This window comes from Chelonia mydas, chromosome 21 (assembly GCF_015237465.2).
Source record: "Chelonia mydas isolate rCheMyd1 chromosome 21, rCheMyd1.pri.v2, whole genome shotgun sequence".
Taxonomy (NCBI): domain Eukaryota; kingdom Metazoa; phylum Chordata; order Testudines; family Cheloniidae; genus Chelonia; species Chelonia mydas.
In genome coordinates this window covers 15504759-15518839 of record NC_051261.2, presented here as the reverse complement: position 1 = coordinate 15518839, position 14081 = coordinate 15504759, and the positions used below count along the sequence as shown (strand labels likewise).

General features: G+C 55.0%; 1 protein-coding gene across 6 annotated transcripts in view; it reads right to left on the bottom strand.

Moving 5' to 3' along the window:
• Positions 1 to 14081, bottom strand: part of SYT2 (synaptotagmin 2) — a 186284-nt gene that overhangs the window by 84554 nt on the left and 87649 nt on the right. The window contains exon 1 of one of the 6 annotated variants that reach the window (XM_043533662.1): positions 13886 to 13967. The exons of 3 other annotated variants lie outside the window; for them this stretch is intronic. The gene's annotated coding sequence lies outside the window, so the exon portion shown is untranslated. Of the gene's footprint in view, positions 1 to 13885; positions 13968 to 14081 lie in introns of those variants that run through there. 2 more of the 6 variants (XM_043533657.1, XM_043533658.1) reach the window with 2 other exon arrangements.

Here is a 14081-nt window from a genome sequence, read left to right as displayed (position 1 = left end):
TTTAACCAAAAATCAAATGAGAAAAAAAAAAATCATTCATTTCAGTCCTACTGAAAATTACTATAAAAAAAGTTGTTTTTTCCATGAAAAACTTGAAAAGTTTCAACAAAAAACCTGGTTACCTGCTGTGACGAAGTGGGACTGTTCTTAATGTTTCCTCTGAATAGTGTGGGGGTGCCTCAGTTTCCCCTAGGCAGTTCTTAAGTATCTAGATGGTGGGGTAAGGGTGTATGATCATCGCAGAGCCCTAGAGGGCAGGTGTGTGCAGGGGTCTGGACGCAGAGAATGGCCGACACCCTGTTTCCTGGCAACTGATGGCCTGGCCCTTCCCCCCTGCAAGGTGAGAGCTAAAGGGTTGGAGAACAAAGGAATCAGGTGACCTCCTGGCCCCGGAAAGGAACAAAGCCCAGAGGAGGAGGGGCTGGAGGGAGTCTCAGTTTGGGGCTGGCTGGGACATGGAGTGAAGTGCAGACGTGGTTGTCTGGCTCACTGCCCCCCAAAATGGACTCAGCTGAGGGGTCCCGTTCTCTGCACCTACAAGCTCTGTATTAGACCATGTTCCTGTCGTTTAATAAACCTCTGTTTTACTGGCTGGCTGAGAGTCACGTCTGACTGCGGAGTTGGGGGGCAGGACCCTCTGGCTTCCCCAAGACCCTGCCTGGGTGGACTCGCTGTGGGAAGTGCACGGAGGGGCAGAGGATGCTGAATGCTCCGAGGTCAGACCCAGGAAGGTGGAAGCTGTGTGAGCTTTGTGTCCCGAAGACAGGCTGCTCACAGGAAGGCGACTGCCCCAGAGTCCTGCCTGGCTTCATGGGGAGCAGTTCCAGAGCATCGCCCGGGGACTCCGTGACACCTGCCTTTCGTAACTGTTGTTCTTCGAGGTGAGTTGCTCATGTCCATGCCAAGCAGGTGTGTGCGTGCCACGTGCACAGTCGTCGGAAGGTTTTTCCCCTGGCCTCACCCGCCAGGTCGGCTGTGGACCCCCCATGGAGGTGTATATAGGCCCCTGCCAGCCCACTGCCTCTTCACTTCCTTCTTGCTGGATACTCTGTTAGCGGGGAGGTGGGTGGGTCTTGGAATGGACGTGAGCTACACATCTCGAAGAACAACAGTGACGAAAGTCAGGTAACCGTTTTTCCTTCCTCGAGTGATTTCTCACGTCAATTCCAAGTAGGTGACTCCCAAGCAGTCCCTAGGAGGCGGGGCTGGAGTTCACCAAGTCGCAGACTGCAGGACTGCTCTGCCAAACGCAGCATCACCTCTAGCCTGTACGACATAAAGGTGTGAATAGACAAACATGCCGCCACCTTGCAGATGTGTGGAAGAGGAACTGGCACCAGGAACGCTGTAGACAAAGATTGTGCTCTTGTGGAGTGAGCCATTAATGCTGGGGCCGGTATCTTTGCTAGGTTGTAGCATGCCCTGATACAAGCCATGATCCATTAAGAGATCCTTTGGGACGACACCAGAAGCCCCTTCATCCTCTCAACAATCACAATGAAGAGCTGTGTCGATTTCTGAAATGGCTTTGTCCACTCAGTGTAAAAGTCTAACGCTCATCGGACATCCAAGGAATGGAGCTTAGGGAAGAACACTGGAAGAAAAATGGCCTGATTCACATGAAATCCCAAACTACCTTGGGGAGAAAAGCTGGGTGTGGCCGCAACTGCACCTTGTCTTTATAAAACACAATATAAGGGGGCTCGGACATCAAGGCCTTGAGCTCAGACATCCTGGCTGATGTTATAGCCACTAGGATGCCACCTTCCAAGAAAGGCAAAGTAGACAGCATGTTGCTAGGGGCTCGAAGGGAGGGCCCATCAGCCTCGAGAGCAGCAGGTTGAGATCCCATGGGGGAATCGGCTGCCTTACTTGCAGGTACAGTCTATGTAGCCCTTTGAGGAGGCAGCCAACCATGGGGTTAGCGAAAGCTGACTATCCAGCTGAGCCGGGATGGAAAGCTGAAATAGTGCACCTTTATTGATGGTACCGCCAGGCCGTGCTGTTTTAGGTGAAGTAAATAGTCCAGGATGAAGGGAATTGATGACTGCAATGGAAGAGTGCCCTTCTGCACAGACCAAATAAAAAACCTCTTCCACTTAGCCAGATAAGTGGCTCAAGTGGATGGCTTTCTGCTGCTGAGAACCTCCCTATCCGAGTCAGTGCATGAGGGCTCCAACAGGTTTAGCCATGGAGTTTCCATACTATGAGGTGGAGAGATGCTGGAGGCGGCCGTGGTCCTGTGTCATGAAGTCCGGGACCATGGGCTGAGCTGTCCACCGAGAGGTCCAGCAGCGTGGTGAACCAGTGCTGACGTGGCCACGCTGGTGATATCCAGATTATTGATGCTTCCTCTCATTGGACCTTGAGGAGGACCTTGTGGAGGAGCGGGAAAGGCAGGAATGTGGACAGCAGGTGCCTCTTCCAAGGAAGGAGAAAGGCGTCCGCGAGCGAGCCCGGGCTGTGATTCAGGAAGGAGCAGAACGGCTGACACGTCCTGTTCCGCCGTGCCATGAACAGGTCTATGTGGGAGATCCCCACCTTTGGAAAATGTCGATGGTGACATCCGGGCAGAGAGACCCCTCATGGTCGTGAAAGGAGCTGCTGAGGTGACTGGCCAGTTCGTTCGGCGAGCCCAGAAGGTTCAATGCCTCCAAGTGTATCGAGTGGGCGATGCAGAAGCCTCACAGCTTCAGGGCTTCCTGACACAGCGAGAGGAGCGAGCACCACCCTGTCTGTGCATATAGAACATCGCTGTGGTATTGTCTGTCGATACCGATTCACATCTGCCCCATGGATGGGTTTGGAACATCTGGCAAGCCAGGCAAACCGCATACAACTCCCTGATGTTGATGTGCAGCGAAAGTTCTGCCTGGGGCCAAAGACTTTGAGTCCTGAGTGTGCCTAGGTGCGCCCCTCTTCCCATTGCTGAAGCATCTGTGACTAGGGACAGCGATGGCTGAGGTCTGGAGAAGAGTATTCCTGCACAGACTGCTTGCAGGACGAGCCACCACCAGAGGGACTCAAGGACTGGAGGAGTGAGTGTGACCAGTCTGTCTAGGTGGTCTCGGTTCAGCCTCTATACCCAGGCTAGCCAAGCCTGACGGGGACGGAGCCGCAGCCTGGCGTGCTGTACCACATACGTGCAAGCAGCCATATGTCCGACCAGTTTCAGGCAATTCTGCACCACAGTGGTGGGGAATCTTCTGAGATCCTCTATGATGGCGCCCATGGCAAGGAAGCGAGATTCCGGGAGGAATGCTCTGGCCCGACTGGAGTCCAGGAGGGCGCCAATGAACTCTATCCTTTGAGTGGGGGTTATGGTCGACTTCACCATGTTCAGAATGAGGCCAAGCCCACGGAAGGTTGTCCGCACCAGGCTCACATGGTTCTCCACTTGGGCCTGGGAGCGGCCCTTGGTTAGTCAGTCATCTAGGTATGGGAATACTTGCACATGCTGCTTCCACAGGAAGGCTGCCACGACCGCCATGCACTTGGTGAACACCTGAGGGGCCGTCGAGAGGCCGAAGGGAAGGGCCGTGAACTGATATTGGGTGTTGCTGACCACGAAACGGAGAAACCGTCTGTGGGATGGAATTATGGACACATGGAAGTACACGTCCTTCAAGTCGAGGGCCGTGTACAGGCCCCCGGATCCAGGGCGGGAACCATGGAAGCCAGGGAGACCATGCGGAACTTTAACTTCTTCATGAATCTGTTTAGGTTTCGCAGGTCTAAAATAGCCCCGAGCCTACCCTTGGCCTTGGGGACGAGGAAATACTGGGAGTAGAACCCCCTGCCCCGAACTCCAGAGGAACCAACTCTGCTGCCCGAGTTGTCGGAGCGTTTGCACCTTCCTGCACTAGAAGTTGCTCGTGAGAAGGGTCCCTGAATAGGGATGGGGAGGGTGGGTGGGAAGGCGGGAGGGAACAGAATTGGAGAGCATATCCCAGTTCTACCATTCTCAAGACCCATCAGTCTGAGGTGATTTGAGCCCAGGCATGGTAGAAATGGGATAGATGATTCACAAAGGGAGGGGAAGGATCCAGGATTTGGACTGGTGCATCGCCTCCAGGTGCACCTGCAAAAGTTTGGCTTAGAGACTGAGGGTTGCTTTACTGCGCCCTGACCCTGACTAGAGGAGGACTGAGAGGGCCTCCTCCTGTTACTCCTGCTCCGCTTCCTGTTATAGTCCTGCCTGGGAGGAGCTGAGTAGAAGCGAGGGGCGGGTTGTGGCTTGAAGGGCTTTCTCTGGGGGGCTGGCATATGAAGCCCCAGGGACTTAAGGTTTGCCCGCGAGCCCTTCAGGTTGTGGAACTCAGTGTCTGAGTGCTCTGAAAAGAGTCCTGACCACTCAAAAGGCAAGTCCTGGGTGGTGTTTTGGACTTCTGTAGTCCGAGTCTCTGAGTCCACCGAGTCCCACCTCCAGGACAGCCACAAATTCAGAGCAGGAGTCCGCTGGTAGCAGTTCCTGGAACTTGGACAATGTGTTCCGGGAATTGTAGCTATTGTGGTTCAGGACTGCTGGCTGGTCGCCTATGTGAAGCTGGAGCCCCCCGGTAGAACACACCTTCCTACCCAAGAAATCCAGCTTCTCTACTCTTGGACTTAGGGGTCGGGCCCGGCTGTCCCTGTCTTTCTTTCTGGTTGGCCACCTCCACCACCAGAATACCTGGGTGAGGGTGGGTAAACATGTGCTCATACCCTTTGGATGGCACAAAATATTTCCTCTCTACCCCTTTTGCCTTGGGGGGAGAAGAGAGGTGGGTGTTTGCCACAGCACCTTAGTAGTGTTCCAGATAGTTTTAATGAGGGGCAAAGCCATCCTCGCAGGGCCCTCAGGGACCAGAATGTCCACCGTAGGGTCTGTCTCCTCCGAGACCTCCTCCGCCTGCATGTTTAGGTTTTGAGCCACCCTCCTGAGCAGCTCCTGGTGTGCCTTGGTGTGCATGGCAGGCAGTGTGGTGGAAGTGCCCGCCCCTGCTTCATCTGTGGAGGATGCCCGTGGGGGCAATGGGTCATTCTGCCCCTCTAGTTCGCAGCGATCCTCCTGCGTCGAGATACGTTGTGTGGTGCTGGGGATGGTGCTGGTTCCCGGGCTCGCACCTGTCTTGGTACCGGTACCGGTGCCGGGTCCCGCAGCAGCCTCGGTGCCGACCTCCGTGCCCATCTCCTGCCCTCGCACAGGTTCCTGGGCTACCGAAGTCGATGATGGAGGGACCCAAGCCTCCGAAGCCACCAACAGGGATCTGGACCCCGGCCCTCGGGCTGGGTGGTAGGCCCATGGTGTCCAGTAGGGCCATTGAACCGGCACCTGCCACTGCAGAGGCCAGGACATCACGGGTAGCAGCTGCCCTTCTTCTTGTCTCGAGCGGTGCCTGGAGCGGTGCCAGCTCCACCCAGAGGTGTACTGCTCCACCTCCAAGTCCACTGAATATGCCGACTTTGGCGACCAGGGCGGAGCAGACCGAGACAGTGCTGGGGAGCGGCGCTGAGGTGAGGGCGAGCGGTGCCGCCTCATTGCCGACTTGCCTCTCGAGGGCACGGTGCTTCTCTGCGGTGCCAAGGTCAGTGCAGGGGACGGCGCCGTCGTTGCGATAAGGTGCCTAGCCACCTCAAAGGTGTCCAGCGTCGAAGGAAGGTCTATGCCCTCCTCCCGACACTCCCGCACCGGGGAACCCACGAGAACCGGGCTTGCTGGACCTCCCCATGGGGCCGGAGTCAACGGTGCCGGCAGAGTTGGAGCTGGAGCAGTGTTTCCCGATGTGGGACACAGCCCGCCTGCGCCTGCTCAATTCACTACTTACTGGGAGAGCGCACTCAGTCTGTCCTCTTCTTCTTGTGTGGCACCGGCAAATGGGAGCGGTGCCAGGCACTCGCCCCGGAAGGAGTCTTCAGCACTGGGGAATAGCGGTGCCGAGGCTCCTTAGAGCCCGAGTCCTTTCTCGGTGCCACGGCCTCCCTTACCGAGGCCGGCGTGCTCCACACCAAAGTGCTGGGCTTGGGGTCGGAAGCCGCCTGGCCCGGCTGAGGACAAAGAGCTGACTCCATAAGGAGCAGTTTCAGCCTAAAGTCCCTCTCTGCTTTGGTCCTTGGTTTGAAGGCTCTGCGCATTTTGCACTTATCTGTGTGATGTGCCTGTCCCAAGCACTTCAGACAGGAGTCGTGTGGGTCTCCCTTTGGCATGGGCTTCAGACAGGACCCACACGGTTTGAACCCCTGAGACCCAGGCATGCCCCAGTCCCCGGGGAGGGGAAACGTGATGGGTGGGTGGGGGACCCCAACTGAAACTTATCTGAACTAACTACACTATTTACACTAACTGTAAGATTTTAACTATTTACAGATAACACTGGAAGAAAGTCCACTAGGGGATCGTTTGCTGTTCGCAAGAGAGAAGCTCCAACAACCGTCACTGGCGGTAAGAAGGAACTGAAGAGACAGCGGGTTGGCGGGGACCTATGTACACCACCATGAAGGCGCGACTCCAGGGGGCTCCACGGCCGACCCTATGGGTACCGCTAGGGGGAAAACCTTCTGGTGACCATGCACGCGGCACGCACTACTTGGAATCGACATGAGCCATCACTCGAAGAAGAATAAAAATTGTCTGCCAAAAAGCTTTTCTCATTGAAAACAATGCTTGGACCAAAACCCCCTCACCCAGTTCTAATGGTGATAGTTTAAATGTCATCAGTCATATTAAGTTGCTGCCCGTGAGTGGGAGGTGCCGCAGGGCAGGGAATTCAGAAGACGGGACATAACGCTGGAGACGAGGTGGAGGACAGAGAAAGAAGAGAAACAAAGAGCAAGGACAGTGCTAGTGGTGAGAGTTTTCCCCCGCTGAGTGACGATGAATGTGAGTAACAAATAGTTATGAGACTGAAGGACATGGTCCTGCCCCATTGAATCAATGGGGATTTTGCCATTGATTTGAATGGGAATGGGATGAGACCCTAAAGATTTAGTTACTACATAGAGGCCAGATTCCCTCTTTGATCTTTAGGGCAACATTCCGCTGATGTCAGTGGACGTTCTGACCTGAACTCAGGTGAGCATTCGGTCCTACCTGCACCCGCTGCCCCATGGGCCGGAATGATTAATGCCAGCCAGTCCTTCCCAATGATTTGACAGGCTTTCCCCTAAACTCACAACTCGTCCCAACGCCTTGTCTCGCGAAGGTGGCTTGGAAATCTTGGGAGACCAGCCTAGAATCTCCTGAGATTTGTGCAATATTCTGCTTCTGAGCTCCCTTTTCGCTGTGGGTCAGGCTATGCGCTCTTGGCTGAAACGACAACAGTGCAAAGACATGCGACAAAAATGAGAAATAACCACCTGGGAGGAAGAAATTAACCCAAGGAACTCCAGAATGTTTGGCTCTGGTTTGAGGTTTGACCTGAAGTCTGGGATGCAGGGGAGGAGTTCTCAAGAGGCAGTTGGGTCTAGTGGTTTAAACAACAGATCTGAGAATTTTTCTCCTGACTGTCATGGTGTAACCTGACGACCAGTCACTTCTCTCTGTGCCTCAGTTTCCTGCACGGCAAAACAGAGACAGTGATACTTACCTACCTCCCGGGGGGGCTGTGAGGGTAAGTGAAGGTTTATCAAGCACTTTCATGAACAGATTAAGAGCTACAGAAGTGCTAAGTTCTGGCTCAGACTGCAGCTGGAAGCACATGTAAGAGATCAGAATCTCTTTCTGGGTCACTGTCATATCGCCGTTATACCTCCATTGCAAAGGGATTTTAGCTCAAAGATTTCCCTGTGGTTCCTGACTCTCGGGCTTGAGCTGCGTGGGGTGGCACCTGCCCTTTGCTAGGTCTGCTCAGTCCCTGGCGAGCCCCCTCTGCAGCGTCCTGGATGAAGCAGTCGTGATGGCTATTTAGCTCTAAGCAGGGTGTGAGTGTTTGGCTTGCTCTAAATTCACTCCAGCTGCGGATTTCTCAGTGTAATCCAGATACTGTATACCACCTGCACTTCTCGCTCATATTATTAAGTACTGCAAAGTACCAGATGGGCTGTGACGAAGTGGGACTGTTCTTAATGTTTCCTCTGAATAGTGTGGGGATGCCTCAGTTTCCCCTAGGCAGTTCTTAAGTATCTAGGAGGTGGGGTAAGTGTGTATGATCATTGCAGAGCCCTAGAGGGCAGGTGTGTGCAGGGGTCTGGACGCAGAGAATGGCTGACACCCTGTTTCCTGGCAACTGATGGCCTGGCCCTTCCCCCCTGCAAGGTGAGAGCTAAAGGGTTGGAGAACAAAGGAACCAGGTGACCTCCTGGCCCTGGAAAGGAACAAAGCCCAGAAGAGGAGGGGCTGGAGGGAGTTTCAGTTTGGGGCTGGCTGGGACATGGAGTGAAGTGCAGACGTGGTTGTCTGGCTCACTGCCCCCCAAAATGGACCCAGCTGAGGGGTCCTGTTCTCTGCACCTGCAAGCTCTGTGTTAGACCATGTTCCTGTCGTCTAATAAACCTCTGTTTTACTGGCTGGCTGAGAGTCTTGTCTGACTGCAAAGTTGGCGGGCAGGACCCTCTGGCTTCCACAAGACCCCCCTCCCCTCGGGTGGACTCGCTGTGGGAAGCGCACGGAGGGGCAGAGGATGCTGAATGCTCCGAGGTCAGACCCAGGAAGGTGGAAGCTGTGTGAGCTTTGTGTCCTGCAGACAGTCTGCTCACAGAGAGGAGACTTCCCCAGAGTCCTGCCTGGCTTCATGGGGAGCAGTTCCAGAGCATCACCTGGGGACTCCGTGACATGGGCTAAGAGACAAACGTGGGTTCTGATCCAGATCTGGGTCTATATATTCAGATGGTGGGGGGAGACCATTCTGTTGTGTCCATTACAAAAGCAGGAGTCAGCAGCAAAATTCCAATCCACCTCCAGGTTCCAAAGCCACCCGTCCCTCCTCCACGCTCAGAGTCTGGGGGTGTTTATAGCCAGCTCATCTCTTCTGGTGACCTTAGGAGATCCTTCAGCTGCATGGCTCCTATGAAACAGAATCTGACGTGGTCGCTGGGGTGCAGACCGGCCCAGCAGAGGCTGACTTCTAATGACCAGCTGCGCGTCCCCCCAGGAGGGCGGCCGCAATAGGCTGTAAACACCGGAACAGCCACTGTTTTGCAGAGACAGCCGGAGAAAAAAGGGTTGACCACTAGTCAAGCTTCCAACTGACCCTTTACTGCAGCTGCAGGTCAGCATGTCTGGCTTTAAAATCACTTGAGAGACTTAGTACAGGATTTGAACCCACAGCCCCAGCACACTCCCACTGACTGCCCTCTTATTGTGTGCTAGAACCCGCCCATCTAAGTACATGCCGCCTGCCACATATATTTGCCACCCTCCTGGTGCATGACTGAGCCTGCTCCGCATTAACCTTCTCTCCCCACTCTGTGCGCTGCCCACCCAATATGCTAATAAGCCTCCTCCCCTGCAGACCTGAGCCCGTCCTGCTCTGAGTCCCTTTCAGTGGTGTATCAGAACCCAACCCCAGCAAAATCAACGGCACACTCACGCCTCTCCTTCCAGTGTGCCTGAGGGCAGTTCTGATTGCACTTCCCAGCCCTCTCTGTGGATCCCAAACCCCACTGCAGCCTGGGTTATCTATCAGCAGATCTGCTGGAAAATTAGAATTCCCATCCCGTGGACAATTCTGACATTTCAGCAAACTAGCAACATTTTTGGTGATATGATGAAATGAAACATTTTGACCTTTCTGATCAAAAGGAAACATTTCCACATTCCCAGAATGAAATATTTGGCTTCAGGTTAGTTTGACATTCATCTGGGTCATGATCCCCTCTCCAAGCTACTGCATCACCCTACCAAATTCACAGTCCATTGTGGTCAATTTCACGGTCACAGGATTTTAAAAATCGTAAATTTCACGATTTCAGATATTTAAATCTGAAATTTCAGGGTGTTGTTACTGTAGGGGTCCTGACCCAGCTCTGAAGGCAGCAGTGCAGAAGTAAGGGTGGAATGGCATGGCATTGCCACTCTTACTTCTGCACTGCTGTTGGCAAGGTGCTGCCTTCAGAGCTGGGTGCCTGGCCAGCAGCCGCCACTCTCTGGACTCCCAGCTCTGAAGGCAGTGCAGAAGTAAGGATGGCAATATTGTGACCCTCCCTACAATAACCTTGCGACAACATCCCCCCCCACCCAGCCGGGCCGAAGCCTCTTTTGAATTGGGACCCCTAATTTGAGAAACGCTGGTCTCCCCTGTGAAAGCTGTATAGTATAAGATAAAAGTACACAGAAGACCAGTTTCACAGAGGAGATCAGATTTCACAGTCCGTGACATGTTTTTCATGGCCGTGAATTTGGTAAGGCCCTACTCATGGGAGTTGTAGTTTGCGTGCCTCAACCTCCCATTCTCCTCTATGGGCAGGAATCCCTGTTCGAACTACATCTTCCATGATGCACCGCGCGGTTCCACTAAAGCCAAGATTGTGGTGCATCATGGGAGTTGTAGTCTCGCTAGGTAGCCTGACCCATAAAGGAGAATGGAGACAAGAGGCACTCAAACTGCAGTTCTCAGAAAGTATCATGGCAGCTCAGGCAAACACAGGTTAACATCAAACTGACCTGAAATTAAATTTTTCTATTCAGTTCGACAAACCAAAGTCTTTCAACCAGGTTGACCGGACCTGAAACAAAATATTTTGTTCAGATTTTCCCAACAGACAACTGAATAATTTTGTCAAAATTGAAATTTGCCAGCAGAAAATTTTGACTTTGTGGAAACTGTATTTTCTGTTGAAAAAACATTTTAATGTGAAATTCCCACCCAATGTTTAGCCAGATACCTGAACCTCGGCCTTTCCAACTGACAAAAAGTGACCAATGACACTTACCCCAAACATACCTGATAACCCAGCATGCTTGGCTGGCTCCAGTTCTGACACAGGACCTCAAAGACACCTCACCCCCCAAACTCACCTCTCAGGCTGCACCCCACTCACCTCACTTTGCCTCTGTGTCCCACTGCTGACGTTCTAAAAGGACTTCCCCCCGCCCTCTGCCCCCAGTTTCAGTGGAATACTGGATTCTTCTTCACTTCCTGTCTCAAACTGTAGAGGAGTGTGCTGTTGACAAGGAGCCATGTCCCACCTCAGAGGTGGCCGCATGTCAGTAGTAAGTGATGTGATCCATTTGTCAGTAGAGGATGCTCAAAGTATGTAGGGAGAGCATTGCCTACCTCGTTTTGAATCATGTGATCCTGCTGTATACTGGAATAGGGTACAAACTGGCTGTGAGTATCAGACACCAGGGTCTGGTGAACCACGCTGGGATCTTCCAGGGGGAAGATGCCAGAGCAATATACGTTTAAATGATTGCTGTAATTAATAATAATATAATTAAATCTTAGCTCTTATATAACACTTTTCATCAGTAGATTTCAAAGTGCTTTACAAAGGAGGTCAGTATCATTATCCGCATTTTACATCTGGGGAAACTGAGGCACGGGGCGGTGACGTGACTTGCTCAAGGTCCCCCAGCAGGTCGGTGGCAAAGCTGGGAATAGCTATGACTCCTGAGTCCCCGTCCAGTCCTCTATCCACTAGGTCATAAGTATAACCAATGTTTCCTTGGTGTTCACGATGTCTCCCTCCCTAGTGGTGGCCGGACCACAGGAGGGTTGAGGAGTCTGCTACAGCTTTCAAGCTGCGAGGGCTCTTTTAGCTCAGGTGGTGCAGGCTCCTGGTTACACAGTCCGTGGTCCCAGGTTCGACTCTGCTACTAATGCCCCAACAAAGGGCATCGCGTCACGTGGGAGCCGAGAGAGGGGCCGGATCTCACCGACCCCAGCATAAATCCAGAGGTGACTGCACTGAAGCCAGGGCAGTTTTTGTGGATTTACACCAGGGTGAAGGAGATCAGAATCTGGTCCAAGGAGGGGATGGGCAGGTGGAGGTAAGGAGGCTAAAATGGAACATGGGACAGTGCAAGAGGCAGTGACTGAAGGGCACTGAGTACATGGAGACCCCACTGCACCCTCCATCAGGTCACAACCCTACAGTGGACTCCACTCGACCTCCCTCTTCCCTGCCACCCTCTCTCTGGCCCTAGCTGCCACCCATCAGCCTGAACTAACTGTGAGGCTGCTGGGTCCTTCTGGGCTGGGACTGTCCGTGCTCTAGGGGGGACTGCACCCTGGAGGGATCCAACAGCTTTGCAGGCAGATGTGCCGGAGCCCAGCAGGAGAGCTCTGGGGGCGCTGGGCACAGCCAGGCACGCTGCTCGCCCCTCCAGCAGGAAAGGAGGGAGCTGCTTTCCCCCTTAGAGATTCCTGTTGCCTGGTCGGGGGCTGTGGGGCTGCAGCAGGAGTAACAGGCTGTGGGCGGGGGTATCATAGTGGGGGGAGTCCAGGGGTTTCAAAGGAGGAATGGGGGCTGATGGGAAGATAGGTGGAGAGGAGCCCAAAAGTGTGGGAGGGTCAGATAAACTGAAGACAAGCCTCACTGCAGGAGTGTGGCCTGGTGGTTAAATCAGGGGACGGCACTATTCCTGTCTTGGTTACTGAGTTGCTCTGAGATGTTGGGCAAAGCCCTTCGGTGCCTCAGTTTCCCCATCTGTAACATGGGGGGGGGGGAATCTCTGGGGACCTGCAAGGCTGGATTTGTTAAAACTTGTAAAGAAAGGATGGCCCAGTAGCTACGTCCCCAGCCTGGGACCCAGCGGATCTCAATTCTCTACTCTGCAACAGACTCACTGTGTGACCTTGGTCAAGTTTCTTGAGGGTATATCTATGCTGCAAAACAAACAAACAAACAAACAAACCCCCCAAACCCATGGCAATGAGTCCCAGGGCCAGGTCTACAGACTGGGGCTCATGCCATGGCACTCAAAATAGCAGCAGAGACATTCCCGCTGGGACGGGAACCCAGCTCTGAGACTCGCTGCCATGCGAGTTTTCTTGCAGCGCAGATGTACCTTAGTCTCGTTGGGTCTCAGCCCCCCCTCACGTGTAAAATGGTGCCCAGGGCACTGCCTGGCTTCCCAGGAAAAATGCACTCGCGATCGCCAGGTGCTCCGATGGCTGCAGTGACGGGGGCCAGGGATGTGCCAGGGAGAGGCAGAGAGATGCAGGGGGACGTGGTTTTTGTTTCACTTCAAAGGACACTCAGCAGCAGCCTGTCAGCGGCTTCTGGCGGAGAGGGGGTCCCGGCCCAAAGCTCCTCCCCTGCCACCTTATGGGGTCACCCCCAAGGGAAACGTCCAGGGTCCCTTATCCCCAGCCCGGCTGCCCCACCCTGCCTCTGACTGCAGCAGCCAGGACAACGCGTTTGTCAGGAGCAAAGTGCTGAGAGGGCCCCTCCGACAGGGGCAGGTGCGGGCAGAAAGACCCTGGCTCCCAGCCTGCCCTTTCCCAGGGGCTCGTCCCTTGGCTGGGGATGGGGCTCACCCCAGGGTGGTGCAGGACCCGGGGAGGTTCCAACTTCAGCTGACTTGGGGGGCGGGGGGGAGGGGAGGGGGAACAGGGGCAGAACCGCAGCGAGCATTAGGAGCCAGGTTACGCTGGTGTAAATCCGGACTGATGCCACTGACTCCCTCCAGCCCCTCGCCCCTGCCGCTGGGCTGGGGGCTCCGGAGCGAAAGCTGCGCCGGGCAGCCCCGTCCCGAGCCCAGGGTGGACAAGGCAGAGCTGCCCCGCGGCCGGGCACCCCCCCGTCCCGTCCCAGGAGACCACCCCCGGGGCCGGGAGCCCCGCAGCGCCTCGGGCTCCCCGTGCCCTCAAACTTCCACTGCAGCCCGTGGGCCAGCCCCCCCCCCCACTGCCCCGGGGGGCAGGAGCGCCCCCCCCCCAGCTGGCTGCACTTCACAAGGGATCCCCCCTCCCCGGACAGCGGGCGAGCGCCGCGCTCTCATGCTCGGGGGGCTCCGGCTTACCGGGCAGGTGCGGCGGCCGCGGCTCTCCGGAGCACTGCGGGACTTGGGCTCCGGCGCCCGGCCCGCCGGTGCATCGCCCCCCGCCCCCGCCCCGCCGCGCCGCCTCCCCGCTCTGCGGTAGCGCGAACACCGCTCGCTCGCCATTGGGATGCCTCTCACATCCCGCTGCATCGGCTCCCCGCCTGCGCCCTGCCCC